Source organism: Triturus cristatus, chromosome 3_2 (genome assembly GCF_964204655.1).
Source record: "Triturus cristatus chromosome 3_2, aTriCri1.1, whole genome shotgun sequence".
NCBI lineage: Eukaryota > Metazoa > Chordata > Amphibia > Caudata > Salamandridae > Triturus > Triturus cristatus.
In genome coordinates, this window is record NC_140584.1 from 894,904,087 (window position 1) to 894,917,074 (window position 12,988).

The following is a 12,988-nucleotide window of genomic DNA, read 5'->3' on the forward strand; positions in this document are numbered from 1 at the left end:
TGGCTGTGAGGCTCGCTCGTATTGCGCCGATGTCCATGGGTTCTCCCTTGGATGCGGTGGAAGTTTCAGGACTTCCCACCGTCACATAGGATGGAAGGGATTTTCCTTTTCTCCCATGATCCCCCTTTCTTTCACTTAGCCTATGTTCCAGCCGTAATACCAGGTTGATAAGGCCCTCACATGTCTTGGGTTGAGGGTCAATATGAGCCACGGCGTCCTTGAGCTCATCGCACAGCCCTTGATGGAAGAGCGCTGTCTGTTTAGCAACAGGCCACTTGGTTTCCGCAACCAGCCTTCGGAACGCGTTGAGATACTGCACCAGGTCGTTGGATCCCTGTCTCAACTCAAGCATTTCACGGTCCGCCGTGTACGAGTCAGCCCTTCTGTCGAATACCTTCAGGAATTCCTCGCGAAAAGCACCCCAATCACATAAGATGGGGTCGTCCCTGCTCACCAGAGGTACGGCCCATTGTGCCGCGTTTCCAGCCAAATAGGATATAAGGAAAGCCACACGAGCCTGACTCGTGGGGAACGCCTTTGGTTTGCACGATAAATGTAGCGCCACTTGTGTGAGGAATACCTGCACTGTGTTAGGATCCCCACTGTACCTCTCTGGTGTCGCCAAGGGGATGGCTACAGGCATTTCCACTACTACCGCAGGGGTCTGATTCGTGAGGGAGGTGCTGGGCGTGAGCGGGTCCAATTGGATAGAATCCAGTCTGGCTTTTACATCGGCTGTTTCTTGCCTAGAGGCAGCCACTTCAACTTGCATGGCCGCTAAAGCAGCCAGCACATCATCAAGTGTTGCCATGTCTGTTATCGACCGGGAGACAGTTAGTGTTATTAAGGTCGGATATTTTGTAACGCCCTGAACGTCTCAGGATCGTTTAACAGACACGACAATGAGGACGCAACCACTAGTGAAGGGTTAGTTGTTTTAATGAAGGCAAATATAATACAAAGAATAAACAAAAGTTATAGTCACTGGAATCCTCCAGGCTAAGTACGTTACCAGCCCACAGCACGGATGGTCCTAACCGTCCTCTGCATATACGCCGGTCCCGGCGTATGCCAACAGAGGGCAGAAATGAAATGGCCGACAATGCCAATCGGTAGGCTGTGAGGGGCACGAAGAGTGTTGGGGAGAATCGAGGAGTCAGGGAAACACCCAGCCGGGGTCTCTACCTGAAGGGAGCAGCCGCTCAACCTCTTCCTCAGACTGCACCGGGACGCGGAGTCACCTCCTGGTGATGCGTCACCGATACCCCAATCACAAGCAAGAAGACTGAACCGAGAGCAGCCGCTCGATCGATCCTGTGGACTTCCGAGTCTGTAACGCGGCAAACACCTCCTGGTGTGCGTTACAGCTGGCAGTCCCTGTGTCTCTGGTCGGGCTGGGAGTTACGACTCCAACCAGCAAAAGCGCCACTGCGCTTGGACTCAGCCGAGTCAAAAAGCGAAGCTCAATGGTTGACCGGTAGAGCTTCCGGGTCCTTCACAGGTGACGATGGGGCAAGACACGGCCCAGGGAGTAACGACTCGACCTACCTCCGTTCTTGCCTTACTGGAGCACCACTCCGGAACACTGCTCTTCACGAAGCAGGTACGTCGGTGTGAACACAATATCCGACAGCGTTGTACCTCCCGGTTCCTCCCTTTATAGGGCGTGTTTTCCTTGAGTTATGTAACAGCTCTCCTGTTTACATAAGGGCGTGTTTCCTTGAGTTATGTAACAGCTCTCCTGTTTACATAAGGGCGTGTTTCCCTTGAGTTATGTAACAGCTCTCCTGTTTACATAAGGGCGTGTTTCCCTTGAGTTATGTAACAGCTCTCCTGTTTACATAAGGGCGTGTTTTCCTTGAGTTATGTAACAGCTCTCCTGTTTACATAAGGGCGTGTTTCCCTTGTATGACAGGAATTCTTGACAATATTGCAGCCTTAAAAGCCTACCATACCAAAATTTACAAGGAAAAGGAAAACTTATTTTCATCCAAAATTGAGTCTTCTGGAAACAAAAGTACAGACATTTTTAAAATTGTAAGAGACTTTTCCTCCCCCAGTGCAGTAGCTAGACCCTTCACACCGATCTTCAGAATGGACAAACCAGCTAGCGTCATTCTTTCATGAGAAAATTATAACTATTCAAACTCTTTTGTAGAGCCACATCCGGAAGAGGAAAGGGACACTGTCTCTTTACCCTTTAGTGCTCCGGTAATGGGTCCCTCTCTCACACAGTTTCCTCCCCTCTTACTGAAGACGTCTTTGGAGATTGTGAATGGCCTAAAGTCAGGATCACCTACTGACCCATGTCCAGCCAAAATACTAGCATCTGTGGCCAATATCATTAATCCAACTGTCAATACTGTTTTGAATTCGTCACTAAGTAACAGACAGGTGCCTTCAAACTGGAAGAGTGCAAAAATCCTCCCACTGTTGAAAAAGCATTCTGCCGATCCATTAGTAGCATCTAACTACAGACCAATCTCACACTTTCCTTTTTTCTCAAAAACTCTAGAGAAATATGTAAATGTAATGATCACCGACTACTTAGAATCTAATAATTTTCTCCACCAGAGCCAGTCTGGTTTCAGACCTAATTTCAGCACAGAGACTGCTTTGCTGGAAGTCTCTGAGTCCATAAAGGAGAAACTAGATAAAGGAGGTAAAGCGGTGTTAATCCTTCTGGACCTATCTGCAGCTTTTGACACCGTGCCCCAGGACCGACTCCTGCATAGACTGCAGGAATGCGGCCTTGGAGGCACGGCGTTCAAGTGGTTCTCCTCCTTCTTGGAGGACAGACACCAAGAGGTCTGGTCCAACCCTTTTGCCTCTCCTGTTCCCCCTCTGAAAGTGGGTGTTCCGCAGGGCTCCATCCTGAGCCCGATACTTTTTAATCTGTATGTGGCCCCGTCACCCCTTTGGTTGAAGCTTGTGACGCAACCATAATTTCCTATGCTGATGATACGCAGCTTCTGTTCACATGTGAGAAGGGCGAGGATTTAGTTGGGTAGAAGATAAAAAAATGCCTGAGAGGAGTCTTTACTTGGCTTAGACAAAATCAATTAAAATGCAACCCCGAGAAATCCGAAATCATCTTCTTTGGCTCTCCATCTTGGGACGAGTGGAAACAATGGTGGCCTTCTGACATGTCACCCCCCACTCTTCGGTAAAGACGGTAAAAATTTGGGGGTAAAGTTGGATGACACCCTATCAATGAAAGCCCAAATACAGACGGTCGCAGGATCCTGTTTTGGCCTCCTGAGAAAGCTCAGGAAATTCCTACCCCTGCTATCTCTCTCGCACAGAAAGACAGTGGTCCAAGCCCTTATTGCCTCCAGGCTGGACTACGTAAATGTTCTGTGCTTGGGCCTCCCAGAGTACTTATTAAACAAACTTCAGATTCTCCAAAATGCTGTCCCCAGGGCGGTTCTCATGCTTGGACCCAGAACTCGGATTTCTCCTCATCTGAAGGCCTTGCACTGGCTGCCTGTCCATAACAGAATTTGCTTTAAAGCCCTAGTCTTGGCCTTCAAGGCGCGACACGGCACAGGAGCCCACTACATCAGAAAAAGAGTCCTTCACTACGCCCCCGGCAGAACCTTAAGATCATTCTCGCAACAACAGGTGGCTCTTCCCAACTTCTCTCGTATCCGGACCGGTGGCCGCTCCTTTCAAGTGCAGGTTGCCCGTGCTTGGAACCTTTTGCCAGTGCCACTCAGACAGGTGCCTGATCTAATGACTTTCAGAAGACAACTTAAAACCTGGTTGTTTCAACAACAACTTTAGGTTTTCTCCCTTTTTGTTATGACACCAATCAGACTAGCCATAACAGTGAAAATACTATAAAATGAGTCCACACCAGTTTAGAAAAATATCCAATATTTATTTGAATAAAACAAGACCAAGATGACAAAAACCCAACATTCACATGTCAAGATTTTTAAAAGGTTCAAAATAGTTCAGTCCATATGAAACTATGGACAAAGTACCTTGGATGCGTCAAAATCACAGACGAAAACAGGTGCAGGGGAGGTGAGGTGCTAGAAAAGCAAAGCGATGCGTCGGTTCCTTCCTCCCAGGAGAGGTGATGCACCAGTTCCTTACTGCCAGGGAAGGTAATTCATTGGTTCCTTACTGCACACAAGAGAGGTGATGCATCAGTTTCTTACTGCAGGGAGAGGTGATACGTTGGTTCCTTACTGTGAAGGAAGAGACAGGGAGGCATCGATCTCTGGACACGCTGACTCGGATCCTTACTGCTGGGCCACGTCGATGAAGAACTTGGCGCACAAGGACAATGCCTTGAAAATACGGATGCGCTGGATCGATGCTGCAGCGGCAGAGCAACCGCTGCATTGATGTCCCAGCTCCGAAGCAGGTGATCCGTCAATTTCTTCAGCCGCACAGCAGGGTCTGCATCGGAGTTGGAGCGGGTGTCACGGACGTCGGTGACACGGTGCTCGGGCTGCGGTGATCTTTCAGCTGCACGGCAGGCGCTGGGTCAATTCTTCGGCCGCACAGCGGCAATGCATTGACTTTTAGACTGCACAGGGGTGCTGCATCGGATAAACGGGCGCTGAGAGTCAATTCAGAGATTTTCTTCTCACATGTACCAGATTCTACTTCCAAGTGCCCAGGAACTGGGTTTTAGCAGTACAAAGAGTGCCTCTGCATCCATAGATAAAACTTACATTTTTTGGCCTCAGAAGTCCTTTTTATTAACTCTGAGCTTCATCAATTCATATTCTTTGTCATATTTATACAATTGTTCCCATATTTTGAATTAAAACATACACCTCTATATCATTTGTGATATTCACAAAAAACAGTGGAGCCAAACATTACAATATTTACAAGACGCACAAACAATAAATCTAGTGTTTGGAAACAAGATTAATACGTGAAAAAATCAATGGACTACTACACATTTGATACAGTGTTCGACATGACAAATAAACAAATCAAAAGAGACTCCTCTGTCCTACAAGCTTATGTATATCACCGGGACCCATTGTATTTAGATCCTTGATGATGTATGCTTTCAATGTCCTGATGAGGTCAGAGTACTACTCTAGAACTCTATATCTGTGCTTATTTGACTAAGCCCAGACTCGATGTTGTTCTGTCTGTTTATTCCCTTGTGGTTACTCTTGGCCTCAAGGTGAAAATGCCAACGCGTTTCAACCTTCATAATAGGACCAAACTTTGGTTTGATTGAAGGTCTTTCTCGGGGCGGAAAAGAGTTCATGTAGGACACTGCAGTTTTCCTAAAGCAAAAATAATAAATGTTTTGAGTCTATCTACTCCTAGTTACGTACTACACTGAATCTTACTCATCTGTATTTGATGTGCTTGTTACATACCGAATTATGGCGTCTTTCTGAACTAATAGTGACGTAGGTCAAGTGATGGTGCCAAGCACCCTCGTCAGATGGGTGTAATCCTTAAATTTCTAGTTGCCTGAATGGTCATGGTGTCTGACATTAGCGTGGGGAGGGATAAGAGAAACATACTTTTAGTTTGGCTCAAGGAAAAAGTTTTAACTTAAAGTTAGCACGCGGGGCTTGACATGCCGTGCTGTCTGGGGCCATGGTTCTAACAGGAGCTGTGTTTTGCGCGGGTAAGAAAGCATGCCAGTTGTCCTAGGGTGTGCAGATAACGTGTGGCATTTAAACATGGCTGGTGCCGAAAGTGACTCGTTGGCACCACTTGGCAAGTCAGGACTTTCAGCAGAAGAGCCCAGGCACCAGTAGGAGAAGTGTTTGATGGCCCTGAGACTTTTTAACAGGAGGCAAGCATGCACAAGCCCTTGGAGAACCTTGAAAAGCAGGATGTAGAAAGCAAAGTCCAGTCCTTTCAGTCCCGGACAGAAGCAGCAGGCCAGCACAACAAAGCAACAAGCGGAGAGTCAGTCCCTCCTACAACATCCAGCTCTTGTTCCTGGCAGAATGTCCTCTTAGTCTAGAAGTGTTCCGAAGTTATGGTGTCACTGCTCTGGTATTATACTAGTTTCTGCCTTTGAGGTAAGCAAACTTCAAAGGAAAGGCTCTGTAGTGCACAAGACCCTGCCTTCCCCTGATCTGAATCCAGACACACTACAGGGGTGTGGAGACAGCTTTGTGTGAGGACAGACACAGCCCAATTTAGGTGTCAGTGACAACTTCTCCGACCACTTTAGCTTAGGAAGACCCATCAGCCTAGTGATGGGCCATCAGTATATGTAGGTCCCCGCTGAGCTCCCTTTGTGTGACTGTCTAGAGTGAATGCACAAACAGCCCAACTGTCAACCTCCCTCAGACATGGATTCCACAGGCAGGCAGAGGTACAGAATGGTAAAGCAGGGAAATGCCTACTTTCTAAAAGTAGAACAACATTATATCTAGCCGTCACATTCACCGCTGTTTTTTACTTAAACAGACTCAGACCATTCACTGATTTTATTGGTCTGTAGTATTTATTTACTCATCATTATCTCTTTTGATATGAGTCATTTGTCTTTTGCGTCAGAACACTGGAAAAACCTGATTATTCCCACAATAAACATACATTTCAACTTGGCTCACAGAAACCTCCACCCCCACTATTGCAACTGCCATTTCCCCAGGGTATCAGATCTTGAGAAGGGACCGTATTGGAGGCAAGGGGGGGTGGAGTAGCGATCATTATTGAAAATGACTTCTCCAGCACCTTAGTTTCCATGGAAGAAATAGAAGGGGCGGAATGTTTAGGCTTTCATTGCATACTCTCACCCCACCAATCCCTGGCCGAAGTTTTAATTTACAGACCCCTGGCCATGCCGGGAAGTTCCTCAAGTCTCTCAACGACTCAATCATGCCGTTAGTCCCCAGATACAAGCATTTCCTGGTACTGGGTGACTTTAATATTCATATGGATAACCCGGCAGAGCAGGAGACCACCTCTCTGCTCTAGTCACTTGATATTATGAACCTATCCCCTTATGTTTTCCATCCCACCCATGACAAGCACCACTCTCGATCAAATCTTCTCCAATATTAAGATTCAAACAGATGAGCCTATCCATTTAGCGTGGACAGACCACTATTTGATTGGTTTCAGGGTGTGCAAATTGGTAAGATGTCCTCAGTCCCAGGATAAGCACCATCCCTCCATGTCAGGACCCTTCTACCGAATCACCCCAGAAGCCCTGAGCGCCGAGCTTCGTTCTGCACCCTTTTTCACTCAGAGTCAAAACAGAGAGTAATGCCCTCTGTTTAGAGAATTGGCTGCAGCAATGCACCAGGGCACTCGCACCTCTGACCACGCAACCTTTTAAATCTGCTAGACGATCCTCCCCATGGTTTAATGAAGCCCTCATGCAGAGCAAAAGCGCATGCAAACGTTTGGAAAGAGCAAGGAGAATTTTTTTTAACACTGAGGACAAAGAAGTTTATATAGCAGCCTTAAAAGCCTACCATAACAAAATTTACAATGAAAAGCAAAACTTATTTTCATCCAAAATTGAGTCTTCTGGAAACAAAAGTAAGGACATTTTTTAAATTGTAAGAGACTTTTCCTCCCCCAGTCCAGTAGCTAGACCCTTCACACCGATCTTCAGAATGGGCAAACCAGCTAGCGTAATTTTTTCATTAGAAAATTATAACGATTCAAACTATTTTGTAGAGCCACATCCGGAAGAGGAAAGGGACACTGTCTCTCTACCCTTTAGTGCTCCGGTAATGGGTCCCTCTCTCACACAGTTTCCTCCCCTTTTACTGAAGACGTCTTTGGAGATTGTGAATGGGCTAAAGTCAGGATCACCTACTGACCCATGTCCAGCTAAAATACTAGCATCTGTGGCCAAGATCATTAATCCAACTGTCAATACTGTTTTGAATTTGTCACTAAGTAACGGCCAGGTGCCTTCAAACTGGAAGAGTGCAAAAATCCTCCCACTGTTGAAAAAGCATTCTGCACCGATCCATTAGTAGCATCTAACTACAGACCAATCTCACTCCTTCCCTTTTTCACGAAAACTCTCAAAATGGAGTGATCACTGACTACTTAGAATCTAATAATTTTCTCCACCAGTGCCAGTCTGGTTTCAGACCTAATTTCAGCACAGAGACTGCTTTGCTGGAAGTCTCTGAGTCCATAAAGGAGAAACTAGATAAAGGAGGTAAAGCGGTGTTAATCCTTCTAGACCTATCTGCTACGTTTGACACTGTGCCCCAGGACCGACTCCTGCACAGACTGCAGGAATGCGGCCTTGGAGGCACGGCGTTCAAGTGGTTCTCCTACTTCTTGGAGGACAGACACCAAGAGGTCTAGTCCCCCCCTTTTGCCTCTCCTGTCCCCCCTCTGAAAGTGGGTGTTCCGCAGGGCTCCATCCTGAGCCCGATACTTTTTAATCTGTATGTGGCCCCCTCACCCCTTTGGTTGAAGCTTGTGACGCAACAATAATTTCCTACACTGATGATACGCAGCTTCTATTCACATGTGAGAAGGGCGAGGATGTCGGAGGGGGGAAGATAAAAAATTTCCTGAGAGGAGTCTTTACTTGGCTTAGACAAAATCAATTAAAATGCAACCCTGAGAAATCCGAAATCCTCTTCTTTGGCTCTCCATCTCGGGACGAGTGGAAACAATGGTGACCTTCTGACATGTCACCCCCCCAATCTTAGGTAAATATGGTTAAAAATGTGGGGGTAAAGTTGGATGACACCCTATCAATGAAAGCCCAAATACAGCCGCAGGATCCTGTTATGGCCTCCTGAGAATGCTCAGGAAATTCCTACCCCTGCTATCTCTCTCGCACAGAAAGACAGTGGTCCAAGCCCTCATTGCCTCCAGGCTGGACTACGTAAATGTTCTGTGCTTGGGCCTCCCAGAGTACTTATTAAACAGACTTCAGATTGTCCAAAATGCTGTCCCCAGGGCGGTTCTCATGCTTGGACCCAGAACTCGGATTTCTCCTCATCTGAAGGCCTTGCACTGGCTGCCTATTCGTAACAGAATTTGCTTTAAAGCCCTAGTCTTGGCCTTAAAGGCGCGACACGGCACAGGAGCTCACTACATCAGAAAAAGAGTCCTTCACTACGCCCCCGGCAGAACATTAGGATCATCCTCACAACAACAGGTGGCTGTTCCCAACTTCTCCTGTATACGGACCGGTGGCTGCTCCTTTCAAGTGCAGGTTGCCCGTGCTTGGAACCTTTTGCCGGTGCCACTCAGACAGGTACCTGATCTACTGACTTTCAGAAGACAACTTAAAACCTGGTTGTTTCAACAACAACTTTAGGTTTTCTCCCTTTTTGTTATGACACCAATCAGACTTGCCATATGGTCCTCTTAGCACCGGGACACTCCTTTGAGTAGCTTTGCGCTCTATAGGTACCTTATAACATAACATTGAAATCATAATCTTACAATAAAACATTACTAACAATACAAAACGCACAATACATCTGTGTGAAATGATTTACATTCGTGAGAAATGAATTACATTCTTGAACCAGTCATCATTTTCAAAAAGCAGTAAGCATTATCCTGATTTATTTGTCGATTGGTCATTTTGAAGCTGCTAACCAATGGGGGAACACTATTTAGACTCTTCAGGAGAGAAATTTTTAACTATTCCCTAAGAGTGGATCTAAATCGGTTAAGTATGTCCCCCTGGTAGTGAATATTGCCGACGCGTTTCGAGCCCTGGTGCAATTCTTGGGTTATTTCTTAAGGGCTATGACTGGGTACAATCTGTAATATAAGGTAAAAAAATATGTAATGATTAATTTCTAGCCTCTCCTACATTCGTTATGGAGTTTCCTACAGTTTATTATGTTGATTATCTTGTTTTTGGGACCTGCTGTTCTTTCTCTTGTATCCTGACACTTGTGTCTTTACTTGTGATACTTGCTGTTCTTTCTCTTTTATCCTGACGCCTGTGTCTTTACTTGAAAGAGTGCATTCATTGCTTTTACTCTCTACATCTAAAAAGTGAAAATTGAACAATGATAGTTTGTGTCACCATGAATTATGTGGATTGACAAGCGCTTTGTAATCAAGTGAAGGTGAGCCCGACTTACTTTGTAGTCATTCAAACAACAGTCTGATTTTTTGGGATTCTTCGTTTTATTTAATTAGTACAAACTTGGGTTCCGATTCCAATTACGTTAGGTATCAGTTCTGTTTTCATTCTGAAATGAATAGGGCACGCAACATAAATGTTCCGTGATCCATTAACAGTTTGAGTTTATAGATTGTGCCTAATTCATTTAGTATTATCCACTGTTTGTAAGAGTTTGTCAATCAAATTAAGAAACTTAGTCCCTCGACAGAGTAAAATGGTTGATGTTCCCCTCAGCCAGCAAGTGACAGTTTGTCTACAGGTGCGAATGTTAAGTTCTTTTAAAATTGGTTTTAAAAGTCTCCTTCTCGCTTCCTTCACTATAGGGCAGACACACATAAGGTGGCATAAAGATTCGTTTTGGTATCCACATGAACGGCAGTTTGCGTTTGGGAATTTTCCTTTCCATGTTTGTCGCAAGTCCTTGTTTCGTATTCTCCAAACCGACACAGCATGAAACTCTTTTTTAAAACCAGTCGAAAATGTGCCGCTAAATAAGTTTGCGGTTTTGGTTTAATGTAAGAATTTATGACTGCCCAAGAGTGTTTGCGTTTTACCAGTAATGTTTTATCTTTGAGACAGGACAGATTTTTTGCAGCACTGTTACACGCTCTATTTAATGCTGCCCTTTCCATCTTACTATCCCATGCCTCTTGTAAGTCTAGTGCTGCCAATGCTGATCGTAAGTATTCGTCCCATGAGTACGATTTTTTCAGGTCTAACTGAGCCTTTACTTCGGTCCAGCATAGGTTGTTCAGAGAACCAGGTTCTGAGGAACGGAGTTTCCAGCACGGTTTCACAAAAACAGATTGACGCTGGAATTCCTGATTTTGTAGACCGAATTCCAGACGGAGCTGTGCTGGAGATGCACTTTTCTGAAGGTTAAAAATGGCTTTGTACACCTTTGTCTGAAGTTCGTTTAAAACTTTAAATTCCTGGCCATGCCATATTTCCAAGCAGTACTCATAATTCTCCTAGCAGAAAAAATGAACAAAAGAATAGACAAAGTTTCAGATTTAATAGGAGGTCTACTCACTCTCTTTTACAATCCCATAAACATTGAGGTCTGGAAGGTCCTAAACTCGAGTAACTCTGCTCCTGCATAAAACGAAAAGGGCACTGGTTGCCAGGGGAGGAGACTTGGACCATGTATCTGGAAACTATACATTTATAGCCTACATTTGAAAGCGCATATGTGTAACCGGGTCTGGTGACTCAGTGGACTAATGTGTTCACTGCAGGAGCCTATGTTCGACCTCATGGTCACAGGTTCAAATCCCGGTTGGTACACTCAGCCTTTCATCCATCTGAGGTTGCTGAAATGAGTATCGTTGAGTTGGGTAACAATAAACATCTGTTATTCAGCTCCAAGATACGTGCTTTTTACAAATATACGTTATGTTATATGCAACATATATACATTGATTGGAAATGTAATATTGTTTGACTTGTGTAAGAATGATACACACGAGGATTACTAGTAAGGATATCTCTACGACTTACGCAGACGAATTATCAAATGGTTCATGATAATGACTGAGATTTCAGAAATAACGTGAAGAGAATGTTTGAAAATAAACTACACATCACTAATATTCATTCTTGCAGTATAATATGCATTAGATTTCAAATCTCTTAGTTGCAATGAAGCTTATACATTACATATTGGCCACTTTATTAATCCATATCAATTTAACATTTTTAAATCACTTATATTAATTGATTTCTTTTAGTCTAGGATGGTCTTATTTGAACTAAACATTTAAAAGCATTTTTTTCAACTTTTAGTAAGCATTCTACATTAAAGATACTCCATTACTGTCAGTGTCGAATGCAAAGTGTGCCTTAATCATTTTGTCACGTAAAGATCATGTGCAAAAGGCGCGTTCATTGTATGTGTCAGATCTCATTAGACTTTGTGACGTGCAAAGAGTGTGCAACTTTGCGCGGTACCACTCCTCCTCGAGGCGTGTGGTCCTCCCTGTGCTGCTGTGCGGGGTGGACTTTCATAAACAGAGGCCCCGGAGGAGCTGTGTTCATTCATAATGGATTCCGCGCCATGTAGGGAGTAAGACGGAAGCCAGGACAGGCCATCAATTATTCACATGTGTACATTGATTTCATTCTGCTGACCATTAGTGTGTGCTGCTCGTGCTCTGTAAACGTCACTCTATGTCTCTGTGACTTAGCTCGTATATTCTTGCTTGTTTGATGCTGGTGGGACAGGTGCGTTATTCCTCGCGGTCCACAATGATGTCTACAGAGTTTGTGAGCACAGTGTGATGTGTGCATTGTGGCGGGGATCGCTTTCGGCACGCCTCTCTTCAGGGTGGTATAGGCGGGTCACCCCCACGGAAAGGTCTGTTTCTTTTAAGGAGCCTGTCTCCACTCCGTTGCAGCCGCCGAAGATCGGACACACTCACACCGGATCTCAACTCTTCTCTGTCGGTAAGAGATGTGTGCTAAGCGTCAGGAGTTTGAAATGTCCACGTCAGAACTCTTGCGTAAATCTGTCGGTGGTGCTGGAACATTTTAAAAGTGTGGGTGTTGCTATCAATGCTACATCACTGAAGTCATAGGGACCACGCAAAATCCGAGGGCCACTTTATCAATCTTTCACGCAACGCAACCAAACAAGTCAATTTGCTGCGCTGCGTGAAAGGTGGAGGGCAGGAATGTGGCATTTTACCCTTACATGGCTCCTTCCTGCTCTCTCCATGCGCCGGTGCACAATCTGCTGAGGCTTTTTCCACTTTCTAAGTGTGTTGCAGAATGGTGGATGTGTGGAAACACCTTCCCAGGGCAGAGGAATGCAGGGCAGCAACTTGCGCTGCCTTGCGTTACTCCAGATTTACCTACCAATGCAGGGCCACGGAAGGGGGCCTTGCCTCGCTTGGCGAATCT

At 45.3% G+C, this 12,988-nt stretch overlaps 1 protein-coding gene across 4 annotated transcripts in view; it reads left to right on the forward strand.

Annotated features, from left to right (window-relative positions):
* Window positions 1–12,988, forward strand: part of TRPV1 (transient receptor potential cation channel subfamily V member 1) — a 460,649-nt gene that overhangs the window by 60,919 nt on the left and 386,742 nt on the right. The window contains exon 1 of one of the 4 annotated variants that reach the window (XM_085649324.1): window positions 12,409–12,532. The exons of the other annotated variants lie outside the window; for them this stretch is intronic. The gene's annotated coding sequence lies outside the window, so the exon portion shown is untranslated. Of the gene's footprint in view, window positions 1–12,408; window positions 12,533–12,988 lie in introns of those variants that run through there. 4 annotated transcript variants of the gene reach the window in all.